The sequence below is a fragment of the Microtus pennsylvanicus genome, chromosome 15, assembly GCF_037038515.1.
Source record: "Microtus pennsylvanicus isolate mMicPen1 chromosome 15, mMicPen1.hap1, whole genome shotgun sequence".
Taxonomy (NCBI): domain Eukaryota; kingdom Metazoa; phylum Chordata; class Mammalia; order Rodentia; family Cricetidae; genus Microtus; species Microtus pennsylvanicus.
In genome coordinates, this window is record NC_134593.1 from 52,845,263 (window position 1) to 52,862,904 (window position 17,642).

The 17,642-nt window shown below is 43.3% G+C and overlaps 1 long non-coding RNA gene across 1 annotated transcript; it reads right to left on the reverse strand.

The window, feature by feature from the left end:
• Positions 1–9,201: 9,201 nt before the first annotated feature.
• On the reverse strand, positions 9,202–17,566 carry LOC142836011 (uncharacterized). The gene is made up of 3 exons (XR_012907984.1): positions 16,700–17,566; positions 16,395–16,611; positions 9,202–9,532 (listed from the first exon to the last, which is right to left on the reverse strand). It is a non-coding gene; the product is annotated as an uncharacterized LOC142836011 (long non-coding RNA).
• Positions 17,567–17,642: the final 76 nt, after the last annotated feature.

The window sequence follows — 17,642 nt, forward strand, 5'->3', positions numbered from 1 at the left end:
TTGATCAGGGAATCTGAATCTCTTTTGTTTGACCATGAATAATTGGTCTTTGTAATGTTAATGCCTCTTTTAAGGAATGACTATCAGATCTGTAAATGCGACTTAATTACAGGCAAGAAGTCTCGGAGGGAATCTGTGACGGCATTTTTATGGAAGGTCTTCTTTACTCTTCCTTTAAATCTAATTAGAGTAGAAAGATATTTTAGTGCAAGCAGAAAAAAAAAACTGTAATTATTCCCGTTGTCAGGGATGTTCATGGGGGTCAGGAGACATGATATTTAAGGATAGGATTAAAATCATTAGACTGTTTGGCTTTTCTTATAACACAGGATGGTACAAGTTGAGCTGGGGGACCATCTGCTTGCTAACCTGCTGGCTTTAACTAGGCCCGTGACTGGAAAATCTGTCTTTGTAAGACTTCAGGTTGGACTTCCTTGTGACAATCCATGATTTAAACAATCATGGGCTCCTGCCACTCGTCTTAAGAATTGAAACTAGCTCAATATTCCGATCCCAGTGTGTAGGTATAATAGAAAGAAAGACCATGCAAACCATGCTCTGCGGACCTGGCGTTAGCCTGGCGTTGTTGCTGTTTCTGTGAGGTGGATGTCAGTTCAGGTTCAGGAGATGCTGTTGAGGATGTGGGCAAAGGGGATTGCTACACAGCAGAGAGGGCAATGCTAGATGCGGGGAAGAGTTTCTTCACCACGCCCGGGGAGGTGGCATTTTTTTTGTGAAATGTTTGTGTGCGGAAGGCTGGGTGCAGAGGGAGGCCTCTTCTGAGGGGGTAACATTTCAGCTGGTCGCGTTTGGTCCATTTCATCATCTGAAGTCACATTTGGACACCAATCAGCCCTTCCGCTAGGTACTGCCCACACCCTTCCACCCCAGACAGTCTCTCCTTCAATACTGTGTTCCCATTTAAACCCACCATTCAAAAGCTACCCCTAGGGAAAACGCGAGCTCTCAGATTTAGGTTTCAGCTCTACTGAGTAGCTCGCTCACAGTCATTTCGCATTTTCCTCCTTTCCTAATTACTGCCACAATTAACTTTACAGCATGGCGTCCATTCCAAACAGCAGAGGGGAGAAACAGTCACCTTGTTTACTTGAGGCTGGAGAGTGTGTGCCTAGCTTTGTTCTCCCCACAGTTCCATCGAAAAGCTCTGCTTGGTGTCATCCCACACACTGGTGTGACTGAGCCTGTCTCAAAAGCCCTCCCTCGCAGAGTTAATTCACTTGTCATCGAGACTGATTGAGGGAGAGTCGTAAGAAGTCGTTTCAGACATAATCAAGGTGGCATTTATGTTTACCGAGAGGATAGTCTTTTTACATATGAATGATTTTTCTTTTTTAAATCTGTTACTCCATTCTATTAATGTCACAGAGGAAATCACAAAACTCTTTTGGCTCGCCCTTGCCAATGACTGGGGTAGAGGTGCCTGTCGTAAATGGTTCTTTTTGCAGTAACGGGGAAAAGCAAACTATGAAATGGGCACGTTATTTACGTTTGAAAATAAACTGCATCTCACCCTGGGAAAAGAGGTTCTGGGCAATTTTGCATTGCAACATGACCGAGTCATTAGTTTTAATTTTCCACAACAGAGATTTTCGGGTAATTTGCTTTCATTAGAGAAAGCAGTTCCTCTTCTGCAACACTATCATTCAACAGTGCCCCTCACCACTGTAGGTAGGGCTCCTCCCACTTCTTTTTAATGTTTTTAACCTCTTTTCCAAACCCTTAATTTGTAAGGATAGCCTCGATTTTCCTAAAAATCTAAATACTATGGTAAAATATCTGCATCCAGCAAGAGCCAAAACACTGCATGAGCACACGGCACAAAGGTATCAAAGTCATTCGAATGCTGTAGAGGCAAACCATATCTTAAAGGAGCAAAGGGTCCATAGTGTATCCCTCTAATGAAAAAAATGCAGTAACTGTCCAGGAAGAGCAGCGTTCTGTTACACATTAACCACTGGGGCCATTTCTTGTAGGTCTAGGGCTCAAGTCCTATTTCTCAGTAGACACAGGTCTTGCTACCCAGTGAAGCTCACGGACAGAAGCCACTGACTGCATCGTGGGATGTCCTGATCTCAGCCGGCCACATGCTTAACATGATTTGGACATCATCAAGTGTTTATCTTTATTTTGAGGGTAACTCACTGACTTTTTAGCCAGTTCTCTGTCGACTCCGATGTACACTCAATCTAGAATTAATCACTGGCTCCAAAGTCACCACAAGATAGGGAAATTATTAAAAGAAAATGAATGGCATAGTCACTTGGTTACCAACGTGCCCATAAACTAGGTTCCCAACATGTTCTGCGGTTTCTTTTCTAACTTAAATAACTTTTCTGTGTACCCTTATCTCCGGGGTACTTCCTGTAAGCTTCGTGTATTATGCAATCGAGCCCATAAATATAGGTAGAAGTTAACTTGAATGGCCCCAGTGGACTTCACCACACACATGTAGTTAAAGCTTTATTACCATTTCTGCCATAAACCTCTCCCTTTTCTTTAAGAGATTGACCAAGCTATCATAAAAATGTATTATTGCCTGTACCTTTGCGAAACATGAGTTTCTAAGAAGTGACTTGCCTCCTTAAACATACTGGACTTTGCCTCAGAGTCCCAACACAGAGCGATGAACATGCTGTCACACACCAGGATGCTGTGTGCTTGCCCGCTGAGTGTCGCAGGCCTGAGACAGCAACTCTGTTAATGGATCCCCCACCCTCCCATGCCCACCACCACTTTTGTCTGTTTGTTTTTTAAGTCACCGTCCTGTGTAGCCTGGACTGGTCTTGAACTGGATTCATAGTTAAAATGACCTTGACCCCTAACTGTCCTGCAACCACCTCCCGAATGCTGGGTTGACTGGCCTGCACCACCAACACCTGCTTTCGGTTCTTCCTGTTTTTAAAAATAATTCTGGAAAAATTGGCACGGTATAGCTCCATTGATGAAATATACCTGGAGGCAGACACCAAAATATTAAACACTTTACTAAGTAAACAAGGAAGTGGAAAATAGTTTGCCAGGCGATGGTGGCGCACGCCTTTAATCCCAGCACTCAGGAGGCAGAGGCAGGCGGATCTCTGGGAGTTCGAGGCCAGCCTGGTCTACAGAGCTAGTTCCAGTACAGGCTCCAAAGCCATAGAGAAACCCTTTCTCGAAAAAACCTTGCCGGGCGGTGGTGGCGCACGCCTTTAATCCCAGCACTCGGGAGGCAGAGGCAGGCGGATCTCTGTGAGTTCGAGACCAGCCTGGTCTACAGAGCTAGTTCCAGGACAGGCTCCAAAGCCGCAGAGAAACCCTGTCTCGAAAAACCAAAAAAAAAAAAAAAAAAAAAAAAAAAAGAAAAAACCTTGTCTGGGGTGGGGCAGAGAAAAAGAAAGAAAGAAAAGAAAAAGAAAACAAACAAACAAACAAAAAAGGCAAAAGTCGATAAAGAATTGCTCTAGGTTAGAAAGATTAGTGATAAAGCAACTCTGGGCCAGAAAAAGACCATTGGCAAAACACCATGGAAAACCGAAATGAGGTCCCAGGTTAGATAAAGCTATAGGATCCTCTTTTCCAGGTTTCAAACATCATGTGACGGGTATGCAAAGGTTAACATTAGAAAAGCCCAGGGAAGAGCACTGGGCGCTGGACACTACTTAGAACCTTAACATAGAGCCCTGTGATTTTCACCACTGGACCTGCAAGTTTCAATTATTACATTTATTAATTTTTGTAGGTGTGTGTGTGTGTGTGTGTGTGTGTGAGAGAGAGAGAGAGAGAGACAGAGACAGAGAGACAGAGAGACAGAGAGACAGAGAGAGAGACAGAGAGAGAGAGAGACAGAGAGAGAGACAGAGAGAGAGAGAGACAGAGAGAGAGAGAGAAAGAGAGAGAGAGAGAAAGAGAGAGAGAGAGAGAGACAGAGAGAGAGAGAGAGAGAGAGAGAGAGAGTCAGAACAACTTGTGTGAGTCCTCTCTCTCCTTCCACCACATAGACCCCAGAGATGGAAACCAGCTCTTCAGCCTTAGTGACAAGCACCTTTACCCATTGAGCCCTCTTGTCAGCCCCCAAACAAACTGTTTTTTTGTTTTTTGGTTTTTCGAGAAAGGGTTTCTCTGTGGCTTTGGAACCTGTGCTGGAACTAGCTCTGTAGACCAGGCTGGCCTCAAACTCACAGACATCTGCCTGCCTCTGCCTCCTGAGTGCTGGGATTGTTTGGTTGTTTTCAAGACAGGGTCTCTCTGTATAGTCCTAGCTGTCTTGGAACTCCCTCTGTAGACCTAGCTCTAAACTCACAGAGATCCACCTGCCTCTGTCTCTGAGGATTAAAGGCATGCACCCTCTCCGACACCACTCCTTTAATCCCAAAACTTGGGAGGCAAAGGCAGGTGGATCTCTGTGAGTTCGAGGCCAGCCTGGTCTATAAGAGCTAGTTCCAGGACAGGCTCCGAAACTACAGAAAAACCCTGTCTTGTAAAACCAAAAAAAAAAAAAAAGGATTCATTTTTATTATTAGTGATGTATATGCTTGTTTTATACGGCTGGGAGTCTATGTGTGAGCAAATGAGTACAGAGAGGGAGGGGTCAGTTCTCCTGGATCAGGAGTTACAGGTGGTTGGGAGCCACCTGATGGGAGTGCTAGGAACCCAGCTAGAGTCCTTTGCAGGAGCTGTGCACCATCTTAATCACTGAACCACCCTCTGTCCTATGATTATACATAAATTTTTTACAGTTATTTGTTTGTGTGTGTGTGTCTGTGTGTGTGTATGCACACACATGGTCATACACCCATGTGGACATCAGAAAACAATTTTGAGTCTTTCTTCCCAAGAATTGGGTCTTGAGATTGAATTCAAGCCATGTGACTTGGTAGCAAGTATCTCCACCAACTGTGGCACCACACCAGCCCTGAGCTGATACATTTTTGTTAGATCACAGAAGTGATACTTCATTTTTCTCAGGAGCTATATGATATTAATGTTTTCTTTTGTGGTGTTCTCCTTATTACTTGACTGAACTGATTTTTACCTTTGTAGGTTAAATGAGCTTTTTAAGGGACATGTGGAATCTATGGGCTCAGTTAGTTTTGTTTTTAGGTGTGTAGCTCTTTTTTATTTATTTTTATTTTTTTATTTTTTGGTTTTTTTGAGACAGGGTTTCGCTGTGGCTTTGGAGCCTGTCCTGGAACTAGCTCTGTAGACCAGGCTGGTCTCGAACTCACAGAGATCCGCCTGCCTCTGCCTCCTGAGTGCTGGGATTAAAGGCGTGCGCCACCATCGCCCAGCTGTAGCTCTTTTTTAATCCAAGCCAAGATTGTTCACCATTGACTTGTAAAGTGCTTTGTTGGAGGGAAATAGTTAGTTGTTGGGGGAAGGGTCGCTTGTTCATCCCGGCCGCCCAGCCAAGAAATAACCACTGAGAAAACTATATTATTTGCAATACTGTTTGGCCAATAGCTTAACCGTATTTCTGGCTAAATGCATGTACTAAACTAACCCATCTCTATTTCTCTGTACATCCTCACATGGCTGTAGCTTACCAGCTAAAGTTCCCAGCATCTGTCTCAGGTGGCAGATCCATGGCTTCTCCTAACTCTGTCTTCCTCCTCCCATGCTATAGGCCAAGCCAGCTTTCTTTATTCATTAACCAATAAAATCAACACATAGACAGAAGGACCTCCCACACCATTTCCCCTTTTCTGTTTAAACAAAAAGGAAAACTTTAACTTTAATATAGTAAAATTACGTATAACAAAACAGGCATCAAACAAGAATTAATTATAATATTTATATCTTTTTTATCTTTTATCATAATTAAGGAAAACTATAGCTATAACCATTTATTCTTCAACTCCATCAAAGACTCCAGAAGGATATAATATTACCTAAGTAAACAGGAAGTACATCGTAAGCAATATCTAAAACTTTAGAACTGACAGAGAGCCGGGCGATGGTGGCGCACACCTTTAAACCCAGCACTCGGGAGGCAGAGGCAGGTGGATCTCTGTGAGTTCGAGACCAGCCTGGTCTACAAGAGCTAGTTCCAGGACAGGCTCCAAAGCCGCAGAGAAACCCTGTCTCGAAAAACCAAAAAAAAAAAAAAGAACTGACAGAGACATCTTGCTGCCTGGACAGTCACCCAAAGTTCCTCTGCACCATTGGGGCATCCATCTTCAGCCTACTCGCCCATAGTATCCAGCAGACTCTTTCATGAAGCAGGAAATTTCAAAGACAGTTCAACCTATATTGGCAGTTTGTTAGTCACCTCTGTATCCTGTAGGATGTCTGGCAGACTCTTTCATGAAGCAGGAACCCTGAAGGATTGTCATACCTTTAGACAAGTCATTTCTCTGGGGGGTCCTGCATATCTAGTTCATCAATCAGTCCAGGCAAGAGCAGTTTCTTGCCCAAATGGCTAACAAACTTCATGATGAGCCTCTTCGATACCCATCTTCCTCTTGAAATAGTTGGTGCTCATTGTCATGAAAAGTCTTAATATTTTATTTATTATGTACACAATATTCTGCCTGTGTATATGCCTGCAGGCCAGAAAAGGGCCACCAGACCTCATTACAGATGATTATGTGGTTGCTGGAAATTGAACTCAGGACCTTTGGAAGAGCAGGCAACACTCTTAACCACTGAGCCATCTCTCCAGCCCCCTAAATGCCATATTCTTAAGGTCTGTGAAAGATTTGAAGAATACCTATATAACTGAAATATATCTTTATATATCTAGAACATCTGACTAATATGACTGTTATAGATGATTATGTATTAACCTATATTTCTTAATTATACATAACATTTTTAAATGAACTGCACAATCACGATACCTTAACCAATAGCAGAAATATACATGTAACAAGATAGACCTTAAATTTGTATCAATAAGCCAAGATATATACCAATACAAATCTCTATAGCAATTAGTCTAAGACTGGGTGTGTTTCTAAGTTCCTTCATGTTGTAGTTTGGGTTTTAAGGCCCTAACAAAGCTTCTGTATGGAAGGCTTGGTCCCTGGTTCCCAAAGCTCTTTAGACAGTGACTAGAACTTGGGGGAGTGGCACATAGAAAAGTGGGTCATTGGGGTCTACCATTGGGTATAGTGAGACCCCAGCCTCTTTCTCTCTCTTTCTGTTTTCTGCTGCCTTAACTGGAGTGGACATCCCTACTATACACTGAATGTTCTGTCTCACCATAGGCCCAGAAACACTGGGGTGAGGCATGGATTGAACCCTCTTTTTGGGTCAGAGGAGAGGGTGTTGAGATAAGGTCTTTCTTTGTAGCCCTGGCTGACCTGGATCTGAGTGAGTGGTGTTCCTCTTGCCTCAGCCCCCAGAGTGCTGGCAATTCAATACTGTGCCTGGCTTAGAAACCTCTAACTCATGAGCCAAACCAAATCACTCCTGTCTGTGATCTGTTTATCTTAGGTGTTTGGGCTCAAAATCATAGCTTCATAGCTTTTTTACTTTGCATTTCCCTAGTATCAGGTAAGCTGGGAGTCTCATGTTATTGGTCTATCTTTGTTCATGAGTGCCTCACTAATCACATTGCCTTCCCCTTACCTTTTCTCCCTCCTCTCTTTTCCCACTTTTTAAGATGGCAATTTTTGTTATGTTTTAAATGAACACATAATAATTGGACATGTTTACTAGGCTTCTCCTTTTTTCTCCTTTCTGTGCTGTTATGAAGCTTAAGGTTTCACACAAATTAGTCAGGTGTTTATTGACCGCATCCCCCTCCTTTTTTAGAAAGGGTCTCACTATGTAGCACTGGACGGTCTGGAGCTCACGAAGGTCTTGCCTCTGCCTCCCAAGTGCTGGGTTTAAAAGCCTGTACCATCATATTTGGACAGATTATTTTAAGGCTTGTGTGTGTGTGAGAGGATAACTGCTGAGAGCCATTTCTGTCCCAGGAACTCAATGTGAGGCTCTAGGCCTCCTTGGCAAGCACTTTTCCCACATGAGTCATCTGACTGCTTCCCTCTTGTGAGTTCGAAAGATCCCTGAGGTTGACTTTAATGCATCAGTTCTTTCCACAGCATGTCCAAGTCGGGAGTGGATGTCTGCACTCAGCACTTTCAGCTTGTGTTTTCCCCTAAGCCCCTGTCAGTTTCCCGAGTCGGTTCCCTTCAACTGTCCTATGTTCTGTTTCAGTTTACAGAATTCCGTGTTCTCCTCAAGGTCAACACAAGCATCAAAGTCCATTCTGCCTTCATCATGGGTAGGTTGCCCCATGACAGTTACTTTGTATTCTGAGTGTGTGTGTGTGTGTGTGTGTGTGTGTGTGTTGTGTTGTGTTTTACCTTCAATGAGACCAGATACTTTTTTCTGGAAAAGCCTTGCTGTACTTTTGAAAATCACTTATTTCCCAGGGAAATAGCTAACCCACCTTCTCTCAATGCATACACAATATCACAGATTCATCGCGTTTCTTCCGTCATCTCTGCGTACCTGCCTTTTGTTGACAGTTGTCATTAACCCCCCAACTCATTGTGTCTGGGGTTCTAAACGTCAACAGTAATGCTTTGCTCAGGGTTATAATGATCTAGCTGTTTTGGGAAGGCATGGTGACTCATGCTTGAAATTTCAGCAGTCTGGAAGCTGAGGCAGGAGACTGCCAGCTGTACAAAGCATAAAACCCTGTCTTTTACAAAATGGAATAAGTCAGATTTTCTGAAAATTGTCTAGCGACATGAGAATGATTTTTATCTTTTTCAAGTTGGAAAGGCCAGTTTGTGACTTGGGGTGTGCCTTGCTTCATAATCCTGGCTTTGGTGTCAGCAACACAATCGCCATGTTGGGTTGTAACAGAAGAAGGTTGGCTCTACCATGGCGGGGTCCTAGGATTACTCTCTGCTTGTTTCTCAAAATTAAAGTGTTACATATAATGAAAACTATATTAAGTCTGGTGATAGTGCAGTCTATAATCCCAGTCCTCGTGAGGCAGAAGTACATCAACTGGGCGAGTTCAAGTACAGTCTAGATGACAGGTAGACTTCAAACCAGCTCAAGCTGTGTGGGAGACCCCGCCTCAAGTATTTCCAACTACTTTAAAAAGACAAGATTGCTACAGTGTCCTTTCTGACATTTGATTTAGCTGTGTGTGTGTGTGTGTGCGCGCGCGCGCGTGTGTGTGTGTGCGCGCGCGCGTGTGTGTGTGTGTGTGTGTGTGTGTGCGTGCGCGCGCGCACGGACACATGTATACACATGGTCTTTATTCAGACGTGCATGGTAGAGACAGAGCTGGGAGATGTGAACATAGCAAACGTGAATTCATTAACGTGCTGCCCCGCACAGTAGAGAAACAAAGGGTCTGGACCACTTGAGGAAAACGAAGCCTTTTAACTGAGATTCATTCAGCCATCTTCCTGGGTTGCTGATGCTTCCTGTCAGCTGAACTGTGACAGATACGAATCTGGGATGTCTAATCCTAGACAGCAGGAGCTGATGTTTGAAATAAATCAGTCTTCCTCACTTTTAGACCTTTTTGTTCTTTTCTTTTTGATTCAAAATTATTTCAAGCCTATGAAAATTCAAGAATACTGTTAAAATTCTCTCATGTACCTGTCTCCCAAATTCAATTACCAATTTGCTGAACTGATTCTACTTTCTTGTCCCAGTCCATGTAATTCTCACACACACACACACACACACACACACACACACACACACACACACACACACTCCTACTTAATTTGCAAGTTAGTTGCAGATCCTGTCCTCTTCTCCTGTAAATATTTAAGTGTCATATCCTTAAAATAAAAGGATATTCTTTTTACATATTCAGTTGCATTAGCAAGTCCAAACACATAGGATTGTAGCATTATACGTTATACTTAAATTTTTATTACTACCTCAGTAATAATGTTTGGCCCCGTTCCATCTAAATTAAACAAGAACTGAACATTCCTCCCCCCCCCCCCTTTGGTTTTACAAGACAGGGTTTCTCTGTAGCTTTGGAGCCTGTCCTGGAACTAGCTCTTGCAGACCAGTATGGCCTCAAACTCTGCCTCCCAAGTGCTGGGATTAAAGGAGTGAGCCACCACACAGAGAAACATTCCTTTAAAAAGGAATATTCCAGAGATATGCTCTGCCCTTTACCACATTTACATATCAGTGGCTTTGTTCATGTTCACGTGAGAATGCAGTGCACTTGAGAGGGCTTGCGTGTGTCAGGTGTCTCTCTAGCCATTGTCTTACCTTATCTTTGGAAGTAGACTCTCACTGAATATGGAGCTCACTGGTTCAGCAAGGCTGGTTCGTGGCCTCAGCCTAGACTTTTGCTTTGCCACTCTGTCTGTGTGTGTATTCTCATGTGTGCGGGAGAATGTGAACAGTGGGCGTCCACTGTCGCCCTGGCCTATTGGGGCAGGGTCTCTAGCTGAACCTGCACCTCATGTTTTGTCATCTGACTGGCTTGCTCATCCTGAAAATTCTGTCCACCTTTGGAGTCTGAAATTACAGGACACACACACACACACACACACACACACACACACACACACACACACAGCTACTGCTTTGTCCTGGAGGATCTGATATCCAGTCCTGACACCTGGCAGCAAGGACTTCCCCCAGAAAGGCATGTCTTGAGGCCCCAACATGCCAGGCTTTCTGGTAGATTCTAGGGATCTGACTCAAGTCCTCGCGCTCATGTGGCTTAGCAACTACACTGTCCCCTCAGCCCACATGTAATGTTCTTGATGACATCGTCAGTTCATTGTAGTTTGAGCTGTCTGGTTGTGCCTCCTGATTAAATCCAGCTTGTGATTTTTTTTAAAATATTTATTTATTTTTGTGTGCTTTGGCGTTTTGCCTGTATGTATGTTTATGTGTGGACACCAGATTCCTGGGAATCAGCGTTACAGACAGTTGTGAGCTGCCAGGTGAGTGCTGGGAATTGAACTCAGGTCCTCTGGAAGAGCAACCAGCACTTTTAACTGTTGAGCCTTCTTCTCTCCAGCCCCAGAGTATGAATTTTTGGTAAACAAAATGTAATCGACGCCATACCATTGTCAATTCTCATCAGGATGGCCATGGCCTGTTCTTTCTACTGATGGTACGGCTGATTTTGTTCATGTACGGTAGTCTCTATCAGGATTTTTGTTGTTAAAGCGTCATCTTCCATTATACTTAACACTCTAATCTTTATGGAAATACAATGGGGTTCTGTAGGAGAGCTCCTTCTGCCTCATAATGTCACTTAGTCACCTATGCCCTGTTGCTCAAATCCATTAACACTATGAAGGTCACAACGCGGTGACTGTAACTCATGTCTTCTACATCTTGTGTAGCGTATTAGTCCATTTACTGTTGTTTTAATAAAAGACCTGAGCTGGTCTTTTCTTCCCATGCTGCCACCATGGCACCCATGAAAAAACCTGTGGCAAAGTGGGGGCAGAAAAAGAATGGGACATGAAGTTCACTCTTGACAGCTGCCAGCACCCTGCTGAAGGGGTGAGTTCATGGGTTCTGCCCGCTTCCAGGAGTTTCTCTAGGAGAGAGTCCAAGTAAATGGCAAAGCTGGAGTCTGGGTAGAGGGGTTGTAACCATGGGGAGGAGCAAGAGTGAGATTACTTTACCTTCTGAGGTGCCCTTGCCCACACGGTATTTGAGATGTCTTACCAAAAACAATACCGAGAGAAGAATAAACCACACGGTTGGTGACGTGTAGTTCACCAGCCGCAGAGTTATGATTGCATTGTTCATGAGGTGAGAATTGTAATGTTTTGTGTGAATAAGATTTGAGAACCGCAACAGAAGTTCCAGAGCCGGGTATTTGATAAAGAAAGCAGCTGGGAGGTTGGGAGTGTCTGTCAGTGGCAAATGTGGCATCTGTGTGTCCACGGAGGCCACGATGGTGGAGGGCTGCTCCTCACAGAGTCATTCTGTGTCACCTGCTGTAGAAGCACAAGCGTTTGCCAACACTCAGTTTCTACAAGGCAGGTGACACAGGCTATACCTTCCTGACTTCCAACCCAATCTCTTCTCCAGTGAACCCTTAAAGTCCGTGGGCTTAGGAGCGAGTCTGAGCGAGTTGTGGCTATACTTGCTGACTTCAAAAGGAAAGTCATGTGCTCATTCCTAGTTCCAACCAACCCTTGACTACAAAAAGAGAATATATTCTTTTTTTTTTTTTTTTTGGTTTTTCGAGACAGGGTTTCTCTGTGGTTTTGGATCCTGTCCTGGAAATAGCTCTGTAGACCAGGCTGGTCTCGAACTCACAGAGATCCGCCTGCCTCTGCCTCCTGAGTGCTGAGATTAAAGGCGTGCGCCACCACTGCCCGGCTAAGAGAATATATTCTTACAAAATTTTTTATTCTGTTTACAAGTGATAGACATTTGGTGGTGGTGCACACCTTTAATCCCAGCACTCTGGAGGCAGAGGCAGGGAAATCTCTGAGTTTGAGGCCAGCCTGGTCTACAGAGTAAGTTCCAGAATAGTCAGGGCTATGTAGTAGAGAGAAACCTTGTTTTGAGAAACAAAAACAAAACAAACAAACGGAATGAACGGCGTCTAGTTGAGTAGCCGGAGGTGGTCGGGACTCACTCTGTTGTCCAGATGCCTTGTGCTCATGACTGACCTCCTTCAGTCTCTCCAGTTAGTGGAGCTGTAGATATGTGCTGTTTGCCTGGTTTCAAAATCCACTGCTTTGTGTTTTTTTTTTCACCTCGGTGGGCACGGGTTTATAAAACCTCTGTTTTTTGTTTCCTTCTCCTCTACAACTCTTTTACTTCCTCAGCCATGACTTCCCCCTTCCTTCTTTTCTTTTTCTAAAAAATATTTTCACTATTATTTTAAATTATGTGCACGTGTGTGTGTGTGTGTGTGTGTGTGTGTGTGTGTGTGTAGTGTGTGTGTGCACACTCACAGGCACACACATCTGCAGAGATCAGAGGTATTCAATTCCCCAGAGGGGAAGGGGAAGTGGTGTTACAGGTGGTGGTGTGCCATGTGATAGAGGCACCAGGAACCCAATTCTAGTCTTCTTCAAGAGCAGTATATACCCTTCAAGTCACCTCTCCACCTTACTGTTCTTTGTTGAGGCAAGATTCTTACTGTGTAGCCCAGGCCAACCTTGAACTCCAAATCTCCTGCCTCAACCTACCAAATGATGTGATTGGTGGCATGCCCACCAAACCCTGATTTTATATATACATATAAATATATGTACATGCTATACATATGATACATGTGTTACTATACTATTGTTGGATATCTAAGTTATTTCCAACACTATACCTAAATGTATGTTTATAGTATATATTTTCTAGATGGAGCATTATCTGTCTTCGCTTTGGAGGAGCTCTTGCTGGGTCACTCTGGATGAGCTCAGGTTGCTCTCAAATTTGTACCTATTCTCCTGGCTCTGCCTCTGGGGGCTGGGATCACAGTAGTGTGCCACCAGGCCTCACTTATCTTCTTAAGGTCATTCATAGGTTTTGCCTTCTTCATACTTGTTGACCAACTGTCCTCCCCCAACGCTGTCCGTGCGTCCATGACCACAGCGGCACGTGGAATTGTGGCACTGGTCCAGCACCATTGTTACTCCTTTCATCCCCGAATCAATGTCCACAGGGATGGTCCCTGGGAACCGTGCAGGGACCTGGAACAGTCCCGCCTGCACCCCACAGCCTGGTGCTGTGACTAATTTTTGTCATAGCGTGGCTAGCAATTGGCTCATTGTGATGCTGATGAGGTAGCAACCCTGATGTTCTAAAAGATTGTTGTCTGGAAGTGCTCCAGGCCAGGAACTGTCTCTCTACCTTCTCTATCATATTTTGAGTCAGAATTCAAATACTGTCCAGTTGAAGCCGCCCTAGGCCTGTCCTATAACTCTGTCTAGGGCATTCCCGTTTGTCATTTTTGTCTGCTTAGCATACCAACAAGGTGGAAAATCAATCTCAGTCCCTCCAAAAGGTAAACCTCTATTATTTTTTCCCCCAAAAGTACTACTAGTGTTTTAAAACTAGGGTGGATAAATTGCACGCTGTCAGTGCACACTGGGAGCCTTGAGAAATATCATAGAGAATGCATTGAAATCCAAAACTTAAAAAATATGTATTTCTTATAAACAAGGGACAGGAGACAGTGCACAATCAAGATATTAAATTGTTTTCTTGGGAATATGTCATTTTAAATTTCACAAAAATGAAGCCTTTAAAATATTTTAATTACATATCTGTCATCACAAAAGAAACGAAAGAGCGCCTCGTCTCTTTGTCTTTAAAGCTCTTGAATCATAGTGATTCGCATTTTGTCTCATCTCAGTGGGAACTTGGACTGACTGTGTTACTGTCTCGGTAACTTTTTTAAATGTAGTAATGAAATACTAAAAAGATTAAAGATATGAAGTGTTCTAGAGGATAAAATATCTTCTGTGTTCCCATTGATCCAGATTCTACCAGGGATACACAGTGCATATAAAACTCACTTTTAATTAAATAGTCTTATCCTAGGGCCCTGGGCGCTCACTTATCAGGAGTTAGTTTTGCTCTTTCTTGTGCCTTTTTCTGTGGTCTGGTATCACTTGGTAATTCAACACCGCCTGTACGGAAATGGAATATCCTGTGGATATTCTCTGGGTGACAGTGAGATTTGGGTGACTCCCTGTGATTAATGAACAACTGACTATGTTTCTGTCGTCGTGGTGTGTTCTCGTGAATACTGTGGCACTGTCCTGCAGATCGTTCCTGGCTTCTCCTCGGCTCATTCAGAAGCTGTTTTTATCTCTTTCCTCCTCTGCCTCTTGCACGCCCCCGCCCCCGTAGCTGGATGCCGGCTCAGCCCCCACACATTCAGGCGTATTTATTCCCGTAAAGATAGTGACACTTGGGGTTTATTCTAAGACTAAATCCTCGCTGCCCAGTGACTAAGGACCTAAGCATTCACTCTGCCCCATCCTTCCCCTCCTTGCCCGCTTGACTACACCACATTTTTCTTCCTTTCCCTCAGAATCCCCTGTTTTGGCACACTTCAATTCACACACTGCTGCCAGGCCACTAATTGATTTCTGAAACCTGACATTTGTTTTCTGTTTTCTCCCATCTTCTTTAATGGTACAGGACTACTCAGCAGGGAGGAATGCAAAGACCTAAAAAGTTCAAAGTAATTGAGGATCTGTCCATTCACACGGGCTGGCTGCACGCCAGCGTAGAACCTGGAAAATCTGAAAAATATTTATCACGTTTTAACCCTTCTTTGGAAGCTGATGGGGCAGGTTGTCAGCAGTCATGTTTGCCTTGGTTAAACATGTTTTCTGTATGCTTAGAACAGCATGGCACACACCTTAGAAAAGGATTACCTTCCAATTTCCGTACTATTGCCCACGACCAAGCTAGTTATTTTCTGTGAGACTGCATAGCTGAGGATTTGAGAGAAACCATTACTTACTTAAAAGTGGCAGCCCTATTTCCCGGGTCTTTATGTCAGCAATGAAATTTAAATAAATCCTGCCATATTTGAGCAAAAAGTAGATATACAAATATTTTAAAAACAAAACTGTAAATGCATCAGCTATGTGAACCAGGCCAAAGTCAGGTCAGGCTCATATATATGTATGTATACATAGGTATACACATACATACATACATATATATAGTCTTTTTAAACGTGGGAAAATAAAGAAGTGACAAGACTATAAAAATATGATCTGAAGAGCTTGTCAAATAGTTTGTGGGCTTTTGTTTTGCTGCAATGGAAAACCTTGTAAGGGTAGCGTTTTAAAAAGCCAGTGTTTAACTTAGAAGGATCTCTAGTGTAAAAACAAAAATGGGTCTTATTGCAGTAAAAAGGCATGGCCCACAGAAGCTCTAATGACAAAAAAAAAAAAAAAAAAAAAAAACGGAAAGGTTTAGATAGGTTTAAAAGCAAATTAAAATAAACATAAATTCGAAGATGTATTGACTTTAAATTGGATTAAACTTAAAGGGAAATGGAGAAAAAACAATCTATTAAGTGTTATCAAAACCATACTTGGTGGTTTGATTGTATTATGAACATTAAGTAACTAAAAGTCTTCAAAAAAAATCAACTGTTCTTTTAAAAAGTTAAATCCAACACCAATTCTCTGACCTGCCTCTGAGCTATTTGATCGCATGATTGGGTTTAATAAGAGAGAAAATGAGGCTGGATTTTTGAAGATGAAGGCTGACCACACGAGATTGGTCACTTAGAGACACAGGTGCAAAGACACATATTAAAAAGCACTCTGGTGTCACGAAAGCAGACATCACCCGTCCTCTGAACGCGACAACCACAACCTATAAAAATGAATCATTACTCACAGGAAGGAAAAGGGAGAAAAGAAATCAAGTTCACAGGATGATTTTATCTTTGCTGAAAAAAAGCAAGCGTGTGATACTTTCTGTGCATATTCACTTACCTGGATTTGGAAAGGGGACGTGCAGCCCTGATACACTCTTTGAGGTGCATTTCTTCCCTAGGAGTCTTTTAAGCGGTGCTGCCCTGTGAAGAGGCCAGTGTGCTCTCCATGGGTGTGCTGCTATAATATGCTGTCGATGTATGTGCATATGTAGTCATATTACAGACATTTTTGTCAAAGTGTATCGTTCCGGCTTCATAATCAGTCACATAAAGTCCTGTACAAGACCATTAAGGATTAAGGGAAGTAGTTTCCTTTGGTGATTGCTGGGAAAAATTTAAAAAATTTAAAAAACAAACACTTACCCTCCATTAAAAACAACCCAACCAGTGGGTAGTAATGTATTTAGCTGTTACGTTCCTACAGGTTTGGGTTTCCAGTTTTCAGAGCCCTTGACTATCTGTGAATGTTTGTGGCTTCTTTGGTTCCCGTTTCGTAGGAAAAGGTGCCACTGTATTAGGTAGAAGGGCTATACTTATCTGAAAATATTAAACTCCGCTTTCCCCCTCTGGAGACTACAGTGCTAGCAAAAATAAGCCAAAGATGTAATGTCTATTTAAATACCCAGTTGAGCTGGCTGTTAGTTCTCAAATTAGATTCCATGCTCCGGCTAGAATCAACATGGTTTAAATATTAAAAACTTCATAATTCATAAGGCCAACCCCACCTCTTCGGCACGTACGGCGACGGAAGGTAGAAAGGTCTGTGGAAACTTGTAGCTGCTTAAATACCGTAGGGGGAAATACGCCAAGGTTGGTATGCAAGGATTTGAGAAAATGCTTGACATTACAGCTTTTATTCAGGGCATAAGGGATCTGCTAAAGGATAGATAGACCCACTGCTGAAAACACAGAAATGAGACCCGTTTTACATTTGTTACCATAGTGCCTCTTGTTTTCCTCTGAACTTCAGTTTGTATACTTAAAAAGACACATTCATCGGAGAGGACTGGAAACCTCAGCTCCCCCACCTAACTGCCTTCGGTCTTCAGCTTTCGAGTTTCAGGTCCTTGCACAACACCTAAGACGTGCAATACTTTTTTTTTTTTTTTTTGCCCTAATCCTGGCAGAGAACAGTTCGGAGAGATCTCCCTCCACGACTCCACCCTGATTTCCCCTCTTCCTAGATTCCGCCCGCTCCTCTCTTTCCCTCCGCCCCGTGCTCCGCGGGCCCAATCTGTCAGAGAAGTTGTGTACAAACTGCGCCGCAGCCCTGCGCGCGAAGCTCGTGGCCCGCGAGGGGTGCGGT